Genomic DNA, 17,387 nt, shown 5'->3' on the forward strand with positions numbered 1-17,387 from the left:
ACCAGAATATAAATGAAAATCATTCTCAGAGAGGTATGAATAAAATGCTGTGTGGGCAACAGCGGCAAGGATGGTGGAGCAAGACTTGGACAAGCACGAGTTTCCAGTGCTAACGGGAAATGATATGCAACAGGCTTTCAATCTGACATCAATGGAAATTATGTGACTCGAGTGCTTAGGGGAAACTCATGTAAGAATGATTTAATAGTAGCTGCTCAAAACTAGATCTTTTATTGCCATAGCACCTGGCATAGTGCTTTATGCAAGTGTCTACACTGTAAATGGTTAATTGTATTAGGTGAAGACAAAATACTCAGATGTGGTAAGTGAAGTTCAGCCAATTTTCTAAATCTTTTGCCTGTATGCTACCAAAAAGGAAGAGGTTTTGGTTTGATATCTATAGTGCATCCCACTTCTTCCACTTTTACCAAGGTTTTACAATGGTATAGATATCATTTTTGTTACATGACTCAACAGTATCTTATTTGTACTCATTCCGTTCCTTCTTCTAAAAGAAACTTAGTATGGTTTATTTTCTAGCTTTCTTTAAAATATCTTTTTGGAGAAATTAAAATGCCATTCATTCCTTTTTTTTTCTTTTTTTGCCATTCATTCTTTCATCAAATATTTAAGTTCATCTATGTACTTGGTCCTGAGACAAGTACTGGTAACACCTGGCCCCTGTCTCCATGATCTTATGGTTCATTCTGAGAGAGAAAATATGAACAAGTCCAGGTGTGGTGGCTCATGCCTGTAATCCCAGCACTTTGGGAGGCTGAAGTGGGATGATCGCTTGATCCCAGGAGTTTGAGACCAGCCTGGGCAACATAGTGAGACCCTATCTCTACCAAAAAATAAAAATGAAAAAATTAGCCAAGAGTGGTGGCACATGCCTGTGGTCCCAGCTACTTGGGAGGCCGAGGCTTGAGCCTGGAAGGCTGAGGCTGCAATGAACCATGATCATGCCAATGCACTACAGCCTGGGCAACAGAGCGAGCCCATCTCAAGAAAAAAAAAATGAACAAGCTGTAATGTAACATAAAAAAGATGCATGCCAAAGACAGACAGGGAATAATCAACGCTATGTAGGGGAAGAGGAGACAGGGAGAAGCTTCCTGAAGGAGGTAAAATATGAAGTGGGTTTTAAAAGATGAACAGGGATTCACCAAGCAGATAGTGGTACGTGGGTGGGAATTTTATGCAAAATGTTATCTTTCTTTTGACTATACACACACACACACACACACACACACACACACACACACAAAAATATATATACAGCTTTGTGTATAGGCCAGGCACGGTGGCTCACACCTGTAATCCCAGCACTTTGGGAGGCCAAGGTGGGTGAATTGCTTGAGGTCAGGAGTTCGAGACCAGCCTGGCCAACATGGTGAAACCCCCGTCTCTACTAAAAACACAAAAAATTAGCTGGGTGTGGTGGTGTGCACCTGTGATTCGATGTACTTGGGAGGCTGAGGCAGGAGAATCACTTGAACCCAGGAGGTAGAGGTTGCAGTGAGCTGAAATCGTGCCACTGCACTCCAGCCTGGGCAACAGAGCAGACTCCGTCCCAAAACAAAACAAACAAACAAACAAAAAACAACAAAAAAACCCCAATATCATAAAACAGCAGCTTTTGCCTTTTCTTAACTGTCATAATGTAATTTCCACGCCTCGAAAAAAAAAAAAAAAGCTTCTTTGTTTTTTCTTCAATAAAAGGAAATCACACATGCATATTGTCAGGAAATCCTACAGCTTAACATTTTTGTGAGTGGGCAGATTGGTCCTCATTGAGAAGAGGATCTAGATAATCTTGAGAGTCCCTTGCAACAAACTGGGAATGGCAACAAATCACAGCTCACAGCTCACACCTCTGCCTGTCCATGGTTCAGACATCTAGAACAGAGCACAGAATAATGAATGAAAGGGGAGAGAGATAGACAGGTGATTGGACAATCTAAGACATTCTGCAGTTTTGCTACTTATTAGCTGTCTGTGTATCCATGGGTGAGTGTCCACAGATGTTCCCTACAGTCCCTCTAGCACTCACTCTAATCACTCTCCTAGGCAGGAGAGTCTTTAGTGACAGATTACAGTGAAGCTCCACATTGTGGGAAGCATTGGATACATCTTTTGAAGAAACTTTCTTATAGATTCAAGACTTATGAGGAAAGTACTTCTTTAAAATGGAAAATTAATAAACAGATGTTTTGATGGAAAATAATGAAGTAAATGTTTTCACACCTCCCTCTTCTTCCTTTCCTTTCCTCTCTCATGATGTGTATCTTAGTCCATTTTGTGTTGCTATAACAGAATACCTAAGGCTGGGTGATTTATAAAGAAAAGAGGTTTATTTAGCTCTTGGCTTCACAGGCTGGGAAGTACAAGAAGCATGGTGGTGGCATCTGCTCAAGAGAAGGAACTTTGCTTTATAAAAATAACGACAGGGCCATCCAGTTTTTTGTTTGTTTCATGTACTGCCTCTCTGAGAATGACTGCTAGGCTTGTATCCCAAGATGCCATCCCTTTCTGGAACCCAGTTTAGCACTAACAGTTCTTTGCTTCATGTACTGCAAGTGCCTCAGACTTGGAATGCACATCACGTGGGATTTATCCTCTTCCCTCATGAGCCGGTCTTTGTCTTTTCTACAGGGTTCCTGGTGTCTCCTCACAGTGCTTCTATCCTCCTGGTCACCAGACGGCAGACACCACAGTTTCTACTCCTCCCTCTTTGGGGGAGGCACAATTATGGCCCCCAAAGATATACACAGCCTCCTCAGAGCTTGTGAATATTTTAGGTTATAGAGCAAAGGGGACTGATTGTTGCTGATGTAATTAAGATTGCTAAGTAGCTGACCTTGAGATGGGGAGAGTTGCATGGATCATCTAGGTGGACCCAAAGGAATCACGAGGCTCTTTAAATGTGGAAGTGGCAGGAAGAAGAGTCAGAGTCAGAATGATGAGATATGACAAAGACTTGACCAGCCATGCCTGGCCTTGAAGATGGAGGAAGGGGCCACAGGCCAAGGAATGCAGGCTAGAAGCTGGAAAAGGCAAGGAAATGAATTATCCCCAAGGGCCCCCAAAAGGAATGCAGCCCTAAAGATATCTTACTCTTAGCCCAGTGAGACCTGTGTCAGACTTCTGACTCTAGAAATGTAAGATAATGAATTTGCATTGTTTAACACCATCAGGTTTGTGCTAACTTGTTACAGCATCAGTAGGAAATGAACATACCCCCTATCCCCCAAATCCAAATCATTAGCTAAGACATATATGTGTCAATCCTCAGGAGCCCTTTGCACTGTTTTCCTTCCCTCTGTTCCCACTGCCTCTGTGTTGATCCAGACTCTCCTTGCTGCATTCCTACACCATTACCAAAAAATCCTCCTAATTTGATTCTCACCTTCAGTCTTTCTTCCTTCAGCTGAATGTTTGCAACATGCTTTTGGCACCACTGCTTTTTCCTGTCACTCCTCTCAAAGGCACAAAGCATTCAGCAGCTCCCTGCTGCTCAAAGTATGAATCTGGTCACCTTTTCTCCTTTAAAAGCCTTGCTCTAGCTTCTCCCAAACTATGCCTTCAATCTTATTCCCAATCATTCATGGCCTATACCAGTGACTCAGTAAATGGGATCATTTGATGCTCTTAGCAATTGCCTTTGTTTTGCTTCCTAGAACAAATAATTTTTCCTATATGTTTCTGGTTTCATGTTTGGATTCTTTGTTTTCTGTGTGTGTGTGTGTGTTTCTTTGTTTAAGATGAGAGTAGAACCTCCTAGGAGGCCCAGATAGTCTGGCCACTGTTGGATTTGGTGACTTCATATTCAACAAAGAGGAATTATTTTAAAAGATGGCTCTAAACGTGTGACATATCTTAAATTTTTACATTTAACCCTTTTAACTGAAAAACACAAAGTGATATAATTCTCCTATGTACAAAATAACTAAAATTTTTGTTTTAAAATATTATTTCCTAGTACACAACAGAATAGTTAGTAATAGGACCTAGGGTTTAAAGTTATGTGATTAATCTCATTCTTTCAAAATGGTTGGATTCACTCTGGAGCTGATACAGGAACATACATGCACGTGTGCAGGCAGACACACAAACACAAATCTCACATGGAGATAAAACATTCACAGTCTAAATTTGAGGCTAGTCATGAATGTGTGGCCTGAGACAAATGACCAACTCCCTTGAAACTCCCCATGATAAAAACTGGGTGTAAGAGGCATATGCCTTTGGGGTTAAGGAAAATTAATCAACAGAAAGATGGAAAGCTAGCAGTGAGGGCTGTAAGAATGATGGGGACCTTGGTACCCAGGTGATGGCTAAGATGATCTGGCTGATCCAGTTGCCTGAGCAGGTGGCCCCTTGCTCCCTCCAGGCTCCAGGTGTCTTCATCCTGAGAAAACACTCATCCCAGGAGGAGGACTTTCCTGGAGAAAGGAAGGTGTTCTTTTGTCCAAGGTACAGGATATGAGAGGAAACATCTTGAAGGAGAAAATTCCCAGTGGAAGAGGAAGGACCTAGGGACTTCCTCAGTTTTAGGGTTTGGGCTTGAGAAGGGAGATGGGGAACTCAGGATAGGTGCTCTTATGAATTATTGTTGCAGACCAAGGGCATAGAAGTTAAATGGGTTCATGTCTGTTAGATTCATCTTTTTTGCTCCCTCCTCTGAAGTAAGAGGCAAAAATACTGACCTGGCGAGTCCATTCAGACATAGCATTTAATCTCCAGCTTACACTGTCACAACCCTTGCCACCATCCTGCTAGCTAGCTTATTCTTTTTTATTTAGAATTTCACAATTTTATTCTTTGTACTCTCTCCTGACCCCTGCTATGACACAATCAAGATAACCTGCACCCTGAAGGAACACCTAGGATCCCTGTGAAGACAGAATGCATTGCCAGTTTAATCCATAGCCAAATTCAATGGGCAGGTCTTCTGGTTCAGAATGCCAAGGATATAGAAGTTTCACTTGTATATTCAAGAAGTGACCAAGAATTAGGAGTCTCCAGACCAAATGCATTCTGTGAGCTCACTTATCCATTAGAATAAGGAGATCGCCCATCATCAGCACATCATCCATAATTTTTTATCCCAAATTTCCCTTAATGGAGGTATTGACATTTTTAATCATAAGGTAAACCCACCTCTCAATGCTTTCCTACAAGTATTCTAGGTTATGTCTGCATACTCCATGAAATACAGTTATTTTTCTAACTTGGAGTACATTAAAAAGAACATGCAATTCTATCAATAATTTTACTTTCAGGCCCTCGCTTTGTACAACTCTAAAGCCTTCACTACCAGGGAAATTAGTGAGTCACTAGACCAAGGAATAAACTTGGATGCCAACACTGGGTGGCCTGTGATTAACTGTTAATACCAGGTGGCTCTCAGCCGCTGCCCAGATGATTCCCAGGGCACTTCCTCTAGTTCTTTTCCAAATATCCTCTGGACTATGAGACTAAGTTTATTGTTAAATTTACCAAAACATAACTGAGATGACAAACATACTGTTAAAATTGCACAATGTTACACCAAGCCACACGAAAATGGTTTCAGAACAGGAAGCTCCTATAAGTATTTCAAACAACAAACAGCATTAAAAATGAACAAATGAATTATTTGAGAGTGCTAAATTTCAGAAACGAAATCAAGACAATTTACTCGATTGTCCACTCCTCTTAACCCCTGTTCACCTGGGTAATTAAGATTTAGTTCACTTATTCCTGCTTGGATTTTTGCTATGAGATTATCCTTCTTATAGAACTATAGGTGAAATATTTTTTTAAAGACTGCAGAATGATGTTTCTACCTTGGACCAGCAGAAATACAGACTTTCAGAGGACTCAAAATTACTGAAGTGTGAAACACTGGAAATGAACCTGAGTTTGGGAGGCAGATTGCAATGGGGACTCAACTCAGAAGGGACTTGCTCTCATCTTAAGCATAATTTCTCAACTCAAAAACTTCTCTAACACAAACTCAATAAAAACTGGCTGCTACATCCAAGATGAATTCATCATACGGTATTTTGAATAACATAATACAAGCACTCAGCATCTGCATATTCAATCATGCAGTTTAGTATTTGACTTTGAGTGATAAAGACCACAAAATAAAGACACTACTCAAATGCTACTTTACTGATTAGTACTCTGGCCGATTTGAGAAGCAGGTGGGTTAGTAAAGGCACAGTAAAACAGGGCCATGAACTGATGGAAAAAGGGGAGGAGGGGATCCAATTGGATTTAACTGCATTCTGAAAGACTGGAAATTGATAGCATAATGTAGGCTGTTTCAGTAAAAATGCAAAGTGGTTCTTAAAAACAACAGTGTAAATAATACATCAAGTAAGAATAGATGAAAAAAGGTGATCCAGTAACATTTTATAGGTAAAGAATGTTACTCTGAACTATCACTGCATTTAGCCTCCAAATGTCAGCACACTCAAATTCATTTGCTCAACCAGTAACAGACAACTAAGAATTTCTGCCAAGCAAATTGTAGGGGACCAGAGGGACTGTTTGGAAAAAAAAAAGTGACAAGCAGATGAGCACTGAGATGCTAGCCTCAAGTTTTAAAATAATTAATACAATAGATATTTTGAATAACTTGTCATTTCTTCTTTAAGAAGTGCTGACATTATTATTATTGTTGTTTTTACCTCATACCTGAAGTGAGAACCAGGGAAGACTTTTAATTTCACCAAACACCCACCTGATGGAATTCATGCAAATCAGATTAAACTGTTAACCAAATCTTTTCTGTGCTTTCACATCTGCCTATAACATGCTTATTCTTAGTAATTGGATCTCTAGGACATTCTTTAAAATAATCACATACTCGCCTGACCATGCAACCTGATTAATAATGAATGAACATTCCTGAAAAGAATCACTTCGAAGCATGGCAGATGTCTGTAGGGATATGAAGGCTTTAATGGTCAAAATTAAGGGGAAATGGAAGCTGGGTCACACTGTCTGGTTATTTTAATTGAAACCTAGTCTTCCAAATTTACTTAATAGAATACAAACACTCCTTCTCGAGGTTCATTTATACAAGCAGACAAGCACAAAGACAAATGGCAATGCAAAAGAACAACCCAGATTCCTGGAGGAACAACCACCCTATCCTGTTCTGTCTTAATAGTGCAGAAAGCCCCTCAACAGTTTCAGAAATCCAATTTGTTCAACTGAAAGACTGATAAACAGGTTAAAAACAGGAACTAGTACATTGGTCCTTAATAGTTCTTTGAGCACCTCTCTAGATTCTGACAAACAGATCACCTTGAATACCCACCAATGGACTGCACACTAGTTCTTTTTGAAGAAACATCGCCGTAGGCAGAGGATGGGGACCCACGAAATGACAGACAGGCCACCGAGACCAGATGGTGGGTGGCAGGCAGTGCTGGAGCGGTCCTGTGTGTCTGTGAGTGCGTCAACAGTGAAACACAACAGGAAAATCGGTCCAACAATTCCAGGAAGGCCAGCTCCACCTCATCCACTCCGCCAGGGTTGCCTGAGTTGAAGAATCAACTGCCTTTTCCATGGCCCCCGCCACGACTTCCCTATCCTCTGGCCTACTCAATGTTCAACTGAACCCAAATGAAAAGTTAGCTCAGGTCAGCTCAACACCCACTGCCTGGTCCAAAAAAATGATGACTTGGCAACAGGATCTGTACTCTCATTCCTTACAGGGACCAGCAGCAGCTTGGCCGACTGAGACAGTGTCCTGTGGCAGAAGGCTGAATGCTAGCTTTCCATGCCACCAACAGGAGCCATCCTGCCCAGCTCCTGGGGTTGGGAACAGGCACTAGACTCATTTACCTTTGGGGCCTTTCAATGTCCTACTGAGCACACGATCACATTATGCTCTGGATGCTGGCTCGTTCGTTTAAAAAAATAATATACACATTATTTTGTGCCTTTATCTTCTGAATTAATGTACAATGTTTGGAAGAAGTTTTCTTCAAAGTTACATCAGGAAGAACAATCTCCAGTACAGACACAATAAAACAGTCATTTATTTCTTCCCAAAATAGTGACCTAAATAGCAATCTATCATCCTGATAAACAATTTAAAATATATGTATAAAATATACATATATATGTATATATACACAGGTTTCACATACACACACACACATGCATACATTATGTACACACATATATAAAAATAACATATGTGTATATATATATTGAATATTACATACACAGTATATATATAATAGCAAATCTGTGATGGGTGTCCAAAATTTCAGTCTCCAGAATGGCAAAGAAAGGGTGAACAGAGAATAGAAAGTAATCTTTTAAAATTTGATTGACTAAAGGAGGAAGGGGAAGTAGTCTTCCTAAAGAAAAAAAAAAAAAAAAAAAAGTCCTGCACTGCAGTTCTTTGAAGGATGTTGCTTATCACTATGCAGGACAAGAAACTGCAAGTAAAGTAAATCATCAGGAAAGTGTTTAAAAAAAGAATCTTGCACAATTCAATTCATAATCCAGACACTTGGACTCCACCAAAGGTGTTTAAGGAACATTCATGATAAAGGGGATGCAGAGGCAAGAACTGCTTCCTCAGGTTGCCCAGTTTGCACGTCTCAACATCTACTTTATTGCCATTGCAACACTTCACAGTAAATCAAAGCATGCTTCACATGTTAGGACATAAAAATGCAAACATAGATTTTTTGGCATATGTCTCTCCAAATTATAACTTCATTTGTCTTTTAACAATGAATAAAAGGATTACTCAATTTCACATACAGATGACTTCCTTAAGAAGTTCTCATTGTCCTCGGAAGAGACACACATAGATCATCAAGTAAAATTCTAAAGAACTTTTCATCAAGACATGCCTTTTGTTAAAACAACATTTAAATTGTCAAAATTCTACAGGCCTAACTTTTCCCTATTTTGGCACTGTAGTGGAAAATTAGCCTGAACATCTGAAGTTGAAACATCAGGAAAGAAATATTTACTCCACCCCTCAAGAGAAAATGATAAACAACAAAAAAATTATAATCTTTTAAAGGGCATAATCTGACAACTTGCAGATGAAATTTCCCACTATCTGAATGTCTCAGACATTTCATGTCTTTTACAGTTTAAGAAATAAAGCATTTAGTTTTAAAGGCACACAGAACCTGTTTTACATTATATTGAAAATGACCGATGTTTTCCAGGTCTATGCTGTACCGGGTATCATGCAAGAATTTGGTTCTGAAGGCAATGATAGCAGATTGGACAGAGAGGAAGAGGGTGAGAGCTGGTCACGCCTAGTATCCTGGCAGAAGTCTAAATCAATCCTCCTGGTGAATGGACCAACAGCGTGGTGGTAGCAGAAATGGTAGTTACTAATTTCTGTGAAACCAGCCACAGATGAAAAGTGTTTAACACTACCGTCCCTGAATGCTTTCTCAAATGTATTTATAGTTTGCTAGGCATTTCTATATATATATTCATAGAACTATTTATATGTCTGTATAAAGTCCTATATATGTCCATAATTGAATTAGTTTTTGTAGTTATATATAATGTGTATGTATACATAAGTACACATATACATATACAAAAGCACCTTTTCAAAATTATTTGAGACTGGTTAGAATTCACTCTTCACAAACCCCTCAGTTAGAACATCCCTTCTGCATTACAGAAACATTCCTTCCTCAGTGCAAAAACAGAAACCTGTAGATAATGTTTATTTAAAAACAACAACTGCCTGCTCATATCTGCAAAAGGTTACCTGGAAATGAGCAAAATGACACAAGTGATCTATTCTCTGAAAGACCAGTCAAGTGGGATTTTTGCAGCAAGTATAATAGATTGTGCCCTGGAGAAAAGCTTGCTGCTTGGGGAAACTTTTTCTTACTTTATTTATATAATACTCTCCTAGAAGGCAGAGAAAGTACACACCCTCCCCTTCCCAATTATTACCAACCAGGAGCAAAATAGTTATTGGTGATGGCCAATGCGACATTTCACAATTGTTCTCTGAACACTGGAAAGCTTAAGTTCAAAGACAAGAACAAATACTAGTCTCGTGACTCATGGAGGTAATGACGATGTTATAGAGTAACTGATTCCCATTGTGTGAGCAGACTGGGAAATTTTCTCAAATATGATGGCTCCTTTTCTCAAAGAAAATCGCTTTTTCCCTCAACTTCAAAGTCAGCCACACACAAAAACCTTTTGCTCACAATACCCTGAAGCCACCTCGTGATCTTAAAAAGTAAGGAAAACTAACCCTTATTCATAATTCCTGGTTAACTATTACGAATAACATGCTTTAAACATTTCCCCTGATCACTGAAGCTCTACAGTCAGGGGAAGAAGTCTTTTTTTTTTTTTTTTTCAAGGCAACAGAAAGAGGAGTGACTCTTTTGTTCTGAATGTTATTGTAAAGCACCACATGAAAGAAGAGGAATGATGGGAACATGGCAACGAAAAGGACAACAACGCTGACAAATGAAAACAGGATATTAAGAACAGCGTCGGGACTGTGTGTCTGTACAGAACAAAGCCGGGAGGCTTCTCGGGAGAAATTCAAGCAAAAATACTCTTAACACATTTACATGCTAATGGATGAACTGTAGTTTCTCCAGGTGGCACAGATCTTTAAGTCTGGGGCAATAAAATTAGGTTATCATTAAAACACATACACACACACACACTGTAAAGTGTCATAAAATTAAAACTGCTTTCAAATCACATTCAGTCACACCCCCTGCCCTTTCAACCAGTGATCCACTTCTTGAAATTTCTAGATCTATGTTTTTCCCTTTGTAAAATAAGATACTGGTTCTGTCAAATAACTGAGCTAACTTAGTATATAGTCCCAAGGAAAGTGAATTTTCTACAAAAAGAAAAACAATTTTCTCTCCATTCACAGCACACTCTAACTTACACTTTAAATATAACCTTTCAATAGAGCTTTCATGAACTCCCAGGGAAACTATGCAGTGGGTATTACGTTGAGAAACAATTACAGCAACTAAGCAGCTAACATTAATATAGTACACTGGTTTTGCCAAGTCATGGTGGTAATATCTTATACTTTTCTTCTGACGCAAATTCCACAAAAGCTGCTAGTATGATGGTATATTTAATAAAACATCATCATAATTTACTGGACTTATCACATAAGAATTATTATTGTAGTCTCTAAAGAGGTTCACAAAAGTAAAAAATATGTCTGATTTTGCACTCCATTAAAAATTTCAGTCTTTTTTTTTTTTCTCTTTTCTATGTTCTGCCACTATTCTCCTTTCCCCCTTTTCCTGATCAGTCCTTTCCATTGTCAGATGAGTGATGAGCTGATGTGATTTCTTCTTTACTAAAGCATTTCATCCAGCTTTCCCTCTGGCATGCTTTCAGAAAACTTTGGGCTAAGCCCTGAGCTCAGCGGGCCCAAGAGTTCTTGGTCTACTGGGCTGACACTGTCGATGTGGTGTCCTGTAAAAAAAAACATGTAGAGGCCAGGTGCAGTGGCTCATGCCTGTAATCCCAGCACTTTGGGAGGCCGGGGCGGGCAGGTCAGGAGTTCGAGACCAGCCTGGTCAACGTAGTGAAACCTCGTCTGTACTAAAAATACAAAAATTAGCTGGTCGTGGTGGCGGGTGCCTGTAATCCCAGCTACTTGGGAGGCTGAGGCAAGAGAATCACTAGAACCTGGGAGACAGAGGTTGCAGTGAGCTGAGATCATACCACTGCACTCCAGCCTGGGTGATAAGAGTAAAAAAAACTCAGTCTCAAAAAACAAAACAAAATGAAACAAAACAAACAAAAAACAAACAAACAAACAAAACCACGTAGTACCTTGAAGTCAGATAAACCTGAGTTCAAATCCTGGCTCTGCCATTTCCTTGCAAAGGCAGATTGGAGCCAGATACTGTACATATCTTATACTCACAGATGCTCTTCCTATCTTCTATGCAGTTTCTTTATCTGTAAAACGTGGATGATGAGAGCAATCTTAAGGGTCCTTTGAGGATTAGTGAGGTGAACTTTTTAAAGTGCCTGACAAAATTCTCGCTCTTATGGAAGGACAGGGTGGTAGGGGTTGTGGGGTTGGGGTCCTTCTTCCCTTGTTGTTCTGAATTGCCTCTTCCCACTCTTCTTTGAATAAATTCATTATCTGTGTTTTTTACCGGAAACCACTTCATACCATTTTTGCGAGCAAGAAGGATATAAATCCATTTATTCAATAACATTCATGGAGCGTCTTATATGAACAAACAGTATGTGAATGTGAAATGAACTAGCATTTTTATTCTTAACATGAATGACTTATCTTCACATTGGCAATTTCATCTATTTCCTACACTATGACATACCTCTGTTCATTACCACTGATCTCCCCCCATGAACTTGGGGCTTCACTTCTGCTTCCCACTGAAGGTCACCCTGTCCCATATGCACTATTTGTCAGAATTTTTTATTTTGCAGGAAATAAGGTACCCTGGCATGGATGGAGCATGTGAAACTATCAAGAACAGTGAAATGTTTCAGATTTTTGCTATTTGCCAGTTTCATTTCATGAATGCTGGCAGAAGACACCTGAATCAAAGATAAAGGCTGTTTTTACTCAAATGGTATGTATTTCATGTTCTGTTGGTTCCCCTTGTCCTCGAAGTCCTATGGAGCATCCTAGGTCCATGTTTGCACACTCAAGAGATTTGCATCATACCTGAGCAACCCCAAGCTTAGGGAATCTGAATCTTTTATAATGGACTGCGAGTTAGCCTGCCCAACTTTTGCCCTGGAAGAAGACGTTGTCTTTAATATAATGAACAACAAACAAACCTGCCTTCTCCTCTGGAGCAAGATACTACCTCTATCTCCCAAGACTGCTATACAAACATCCTGGGAAATAGTATGGAATAAAAGCATTCAGTGCTCCAGCTCACAAGAGGTACAAAAAGGTGATAGATCCATGGAAAATTATTTCCTAATAGACACAACTCCTGTCTCCTCCTGGGGATATGGCCAACAGTTGTTACTAGAAATCAGATCATCACTGGGCTTTCTAGCAGTTACCATAGAGGCAGAATTTCATTTGGTATTGAATGACCCTTGAGTCATAGAAGACTAGAGGTAAAAGGAGCCCTGCAAGAAAGTGATGAGAACTTCCTTACCAACGGCTCCAAGCTCCTTATCCGACCACCCTCTGACATCAGCTGTTGTACCAGGAAAATTGGCAGAAGGCAGGTAAGTCTCACCCATAGATTTTGCTCAACTAAACAGAGCCCTTAATGTCCTTCATAGTCCCAAAACAGCTTGGGTCTGGTCTGCAACTTCAGCTCTTCACTCTGAACCTAAGCTAATTTTAAGAGTTTGGTGCTTGTTTCAGCAGCACATAGACTAAAATTGGAATGATACAGAGAAGATTAGCATGGCCCCAGCGCAAGGATGACAAATTCATGAAGCATTCTATAATTTTTTATTATTCAAAAAATATTAATAAAATAAAGGAGTTTGGAAGAGTAAGCTAATTTTGTTACTTTTATGACATTAGAAATCCTATATGTACATCCATTTTGGCTTTCTTTAAGCATTAAAAAAAATTAGAACTACTTATTTTGGAGTAAAATCAGAAGAGTCATTTCTTTCACTACTCTTTCATTCCCATGGTATTTTTTGAGGTCATTCTATGTGCCACGAGCTGCTCTAGGCAGCAGCAAATTGGTGGTAAATATGAGCGCGAAGGCCTGCCCTTGGAGAGCTTACATTTTAATGAAGGAAATTAAAAAAAAAGGTTTTTAAAAACACAAACATTTCAAAGACTCATGCATGAAAATGAAAGAAATAAAAAGGATGACATGATAGAAGGTAGATGGGTGGTGCAAATCTATGTTAGCTAAGGGGATATTACTACTCATATTTGTGCTGGCTTTCTTGACATCTTGGCTTTTTCCCTGTCAATAAACAAGCAAAGAGTATCTGAATTTCAGTATAAAACTTTCCGGTGTTTGGTCAGAGAGCTGTGATTTAAATTTTCAAGTTGTTAAATGTTTAGCTTCAGATTGCCTCAAGGATAGAGTTCTTTTTCAAGGGCATAAAAATCCAACTTTTACTATTTCTTACAGGAAAATGCAATGTGATGAATTATTGTAAAATAGTGACATCTTTATTTATTTTAGCAATAAAATTTTGAAAGAGAGAAGTCATGAACACTTAGTGAGCCAAAAAAGCAGGAACCACGATGTTTTAGTCCATTTTGTGCTGCTATAACAGAATTCCTGAGACTAAGTAATTTATAAAGAACAACGATTTAGGCCGGGTGCGGTGGCTCACACCTGTAATCCTAGCACTTTGGGAGGCTGAGGCGGGTGGATCACGAGATCAGGAGTTCAAGACCAGCCTGGCCAAGATGGTGAAACCCTGTCTCTACTAAAAATACAAAAATCAGCTAGGCGCAGTGGCAGACACCTGTAATCCCAGCTACTAGGGAGGCTGAGGCGGGAGAACTGCTTGAACCCGGGCAGCAGAGGTTGCAGTGAGCAGAGATTGCACCACTGCACTCTAGCCTGGGCGACAGAGACTCCATCTAAAAAAAAAAACAAAAACAAAAACAAAACAAAACAAAACAAAAAACAGAGAGCAGGTCAGGGCCTAGTCTCTCTGTTTCCAAGATGGCATCTTGAAGGCTGTGTCCTCTGGAAGGGAGGAATGCTATGTCCTCGCGTGGCAAAAGAGTAGGAGAGGAAGAACCCACTTCCATAAACCCTTTTAATAGCGGCATTAATCCATTTGTAAGGGCTTTACCATTAAGCCCCACATCCCAGTACTGCTGCATTGGGGATTAAATTTCCAACAAATAAATTTTGGGTGACACATTGAAACCGTAGCATATGGTATTCAGAAGTACCTGAATATCTTAAGTGTTTGATTCTAGGATGTTAACTCAAAGTTGAAAATAACCATGGATGTACAGTTAAGGTTATAGAGATGGACAGGAAGGAAATGAATAGAGACATTGGAAGAGGCATTGGTTTTGTCTGTACTTACTCACCAGCTTTTGCACCACTAGAAAAGGAAATTTCATGAAGGAAAGGAAGTAAATGAGGGAAGAGTGCTGGGGGAAATAAACACATGTGACTACAGCTTTATGACTGGTGAGCACCAAAGATGAGTTAAGACTAGATCCCACTGGCTGACAGCCAATGTCTTTTGACATGTCATAATGTCATTTGACAATGACAATGACAATAATATCAAAAATCATTTCAAAATAAATAAATTCACTGGCTAGGTAATATTACAATAGCAGCTGGATCACGATTTTTAGAGCCCATCTCTTTAAGAAAGGGTTAGAAGGAAAATAGTCGCAGAGGCAATTGTTGTAGGAGAATAAAGAGTTGTTATTGTAGCTATAGCAGAGACCAAGAGAAGAGCTTGGGAAGTCTGGGTGGTGGGTGCCCTGTGCCACTCTTCCACAGTGAAGCAAATAAGGTTTGTGGGAGGACAGGGTCGCAGGGGTCCAGGGGAGGGGTTATAAAGCAAGTAGTCTTCTGAGGGTGAGTTATTCCCAACCCAAAGACTTTTTGGCCTAAAAACCAAGATTTAAGTTGTTTATTTGGAGACTTGAGAATTTTGCCCAAAATATATGTAAAAAAATGTACTCTATATAAGAACAAATCCCATAAATGCTATGAAGCTCCTAATGGCTTTTAAAACATATTCTCAAGGCAGGCTAAAGTCTGAGAGATTCTCCTTACATTATCAAAGTACGCTTCCTTGATCTTTGAGATAAATTATAAATGTAATTTGTAAAACATGAATACAAGGCACGAATTTGGAGTTAATATCAAAAGGTATGACCTTAGGGAGTTGACTTAAGAGTTTTTTCTTGTTATTTTGCTTTGTATCTTATTGTTTGTTTAAAATTTAAAGGAAAAATGTTTCATTTTAAGCAATTTAATTCTCATTGAAATGCATTTTAAGTGTGAGTTTCATCCTGTACATTTTATCCATTGAATCAAATTAGACAAGAAGCTGGCTTTTAAACATTAAAAAAAAGCAATTTCTTAAACATAAAAAAAATCAAAAGAACTCAGTACTTAAGATGCAATATAGGGCTTAAAAATTCACTTACAAAAAAAAATCTAGCTTTAAGAACAGTGAGCTTTCAAGGTGGCTAAGCTATATTAAAGTGAAGTTATACTTATTTTGACTATAAATATGAATACTAATTGGAGAAAGTATCACACAACTATATGAGAACACATTTCATTTTTGAAATAACAAATTTGAATGCCTGATTTGTCATCTTGATTGTAAAGATATGTCGTTTATCTCTTTTACGTAGCTCCTTTAGCTTGTCCTTATTTAAGTCAACAGGGTCTCTTGATTCAGGGCATCATTCCAAACAATTTTGCCAGTTGTCTAAATCTATTCTTCCCATTCCAAATTCCAAGTGACTCTCTCTCTTTGAAACAGATGCAAATACTTAGTTTCACAACTTTAGTCATTTTCATCCTTAGAATACAGACTGGAAACTGCTCACTCCTGGGGTGCTGGGCAAAGGGTGCCAGACGATGGCAAGAGTGCTGGTGACTTCACCGAAGAGAGCTTTGTTGTGCTGGAGCCACTGCCAGCTACCCTCCTCCGAGCACTGACTGCCAAAACATCACAGTCCAAAGAGGGGTGCTCCGTTCCCCCCTTCCTACCTCCCCCACATCCACCTCCCTGCCTATCAGCATCCAGAAGCAATTCTTCGCATGGGTGCTTCTTCATCCTGATCCTGACTGGCAGCTCCAAGGATTAAACTCAGGTCCTTTGGAGCAGTCGCTTTATGCACATTAGCCCCCTGGGGTGTTGAACTCCAAAACCTCTATTTTTTCCCCCTGGTCTACCCTGTATCTCACAAAACCCTAGTTAGCCACTGTGGTACACAGCCTTTCTTCTATTCCACGCTATCAAAAGAAAACAAAACAAAACACCAGACCTTACAACAATATGATGGATATGGTAATGATCGAGGGTCTTTAGGGTAGTGGGTAAATTCCAAATTCTTTCATAACTGAGACTTGGGAACTCGTTTTCTTCTTTATCATTAAGACTTCACATTTTCATCAGCAGAATCTTGCTTACAATAGCACAAATGATCATTTGGCTGAATGAAAATGGCTTGTGGGGTGTGTGTGTGTGTGTGTGTGTGTCCATTAAAAAAAGTTCCTCAAAACTGCTGAATGAAAATCAAGACCAGTGTCTTCTTAATCAAACAAAATTTCCTGCTTAGTGACTGCATTAAAAAAAAAAAAAAAGAAAAAAAAAAAAGAAAAAAGACCATCTGGCCTCTGTCTGCTATTTGAGAGGTTTTTTTCTCTTCCTCACTTCCTGGTTATCTTTAGCAAAACATTATC

General features: G+C 39.4%; 1 protein-coding gene and 1 non-coding gene across 9 annotated transcripts in view; one reads left to right on the top strand and one right to left on the bottom strand.

Moving 5' to 3' along the window:
• The window catches only part of MID1 (midline 1), a 391,573-nt gene that overhangs the window by 136,076 nt on the left and 238,110 nt on the right, over window positions 1-17,387 (bottom strand). The window contains exon 1 of one of the 8 annotated variants that reach the window (XM_050777268.1): window positions 7,319-7,905. The exons of the other annotated variants lie outside the window; for them this stretch is intronic. The gene's annotated coding sequence lies outside the window, so the exon portion shown is untranslated. Of the gene's footprint in view, window positions 1-7,318; window positions 7,906-17,387 lie in introns of those variants that run through there. 8 annotated transcript variants of the gene reach the window in all.
• On the top strand, window positions 13,360-13,462 carry LOC126946954 (U6 spliceosomal RNA). The gene has a single exon (XR_007722818.1). It is a non-coding gene; the product is annotated as a U6 spliceosomal RNA (small nuclear RNA).

This window comes from Macaca thibetana, chromosome X (genome assembly GCF_024542745.1).
Source record: "Macaca thibetana thibetana isolate TM-01 chromosome X, ASM2454274v1, whole genome shotgun sequence".
NCBI classification, from domain to species: Eukaryota; Metazoa; Chordata; class Mammalia; order Primates; family Cercopithecidae; genus Macaca; species Macaca thibetana.